The sequence below is a fragment of the Triticum aestivum genome, chromosome 4B (genome assembly GCF_018294505.1).
Source record: "Triticum aestivum cultivar Chinese Spring chromosome 4B, IWGSC CS RefSeq v2.1, whole genome shotgun sequence".
Lineage (NCBI taxonomy): Eukaryota > Viridiplantae > Streptophyta > Magnoliopsida > Poales > Poaceae > Triticum > Triticum aestivum.
The window spans coordinates 655,211,529-655,212,959 of record NC_057804.1 but is presented as its reverse complement, the minus strand read 5'-3'; positions in this window follow the sequence as shown (position 1 = coordinate 655,212,959).

Below are 1,431 nucleotides of genomic sequence, written 5' to 3'. Positions count from 1 at the left end.
TTATGTTCTCATGCTGGTACTACTACTCATGCCTGCTTGCCCTCCTCTGTTGCCCCCTTTTTCTCACCCAAACCAATGTACAACACAAAGCAAAAATATAACCTTACACAATTTTGGCAGAAAAGTAAATAACGAAAGGCCTCTTTCTTCTAAGGCCAAAAGACAATAATAATACAAACCATTTCAGCAAAATGGGAAACAAAGGGCAATGCAGTGCTGCTTGCCACCCCAGAGAAAGAGAGCGTGGAGGCAGGCAGGACCCTGTCACATCAGATGAGGAGGATGGGGGCCATGCCACCATTGCCCTACAGAACTTGTAGAAATACTCAATGGTCATGGACTCGGCCATGCGTCCATAGTCGTCGAGTGAATCACAGGGAGCTCCGTATGCAAGCAACCTCATAGTGGTCGTGCACTTCTGGATTGAGGTGAATCCAAGTGTGCCGGTGCAATCTTTCTTGCACTCGAAGTAGCTGTCGAACTCCGGGATGGAATTCACAATACTGAGGAAAAGCTTTCGGCTCATCCGATAATGGCGCCAAAATATTTTCTCGCAGTGCAATAGAGCATCGGCGAAGTAGTCGGAGTAGAGCATGCAGTAGCCTTCCAGACAATGCCAGTTCTTTGTTTTCACCCGCCCCGGCGCCGAGCCACCTCGCCGCGGCTTTTCATTGCTCGCGAGCAGGCCGGCGAGGGCGGTAATGACCATGAGATGCTCCTGCTCCTGGACGTCGGCTTCCTCCTCCAGCAACGCCGCGAGCGCCTCCTCGTCGTCCGAGTCCATCGCCGGGCCGGCCAGACAAATCGCCGAACACCTTGCGGGCGTGGTGGGCGCACACCCGCTGGTACACTGCCCCTGCGCGGCCGGAACGCCGGAAAAATCGCCCGGGCGGTGGTGGAGAGGCTGCCGCGGCGAAACCTCTTCTCTTTTTCGTGGGGAATGGCCTATCTAGCTATGGTGGGTGGTGGGCGGCGCCGGGATCGGCAAGGTGGCGGCCGAGCGCACAGGGCGTAGGAGGCGAATCTGGACGATTCGCTAGACTTTTCGCCTGACAGTGTGGGCCATGTGTTATTTTCCCTTGCGCTGGACCCCCGAGCGCCACCAGTGCGCCGGATTCGGCCTGCGATCGCCGGGCCTAAAAACGAGCCGAGCCGGCGGATTTCGGCGTCTTAGGGACGCGATTTGGACGTTTTTTCGGCGCCGGCGCGTAAAAAGTTGCCTGGGCCTGTCGAGGGTGCGGCTGGAGATGCTCTTAGGAGTACTAGTACTAGTAGTACTGATTATATGTTTTGTGTGGGCATGAAGGGACCACACGAGCACCTGTCCCATATGTTTGTTATGTTCTCATGCTGGTACTACTCTTGCTAGCTTACCCTCCTTTGCCCCCCTTTTCTTACCTAAACCAATTTACAGCAGAAAACAAAAACATA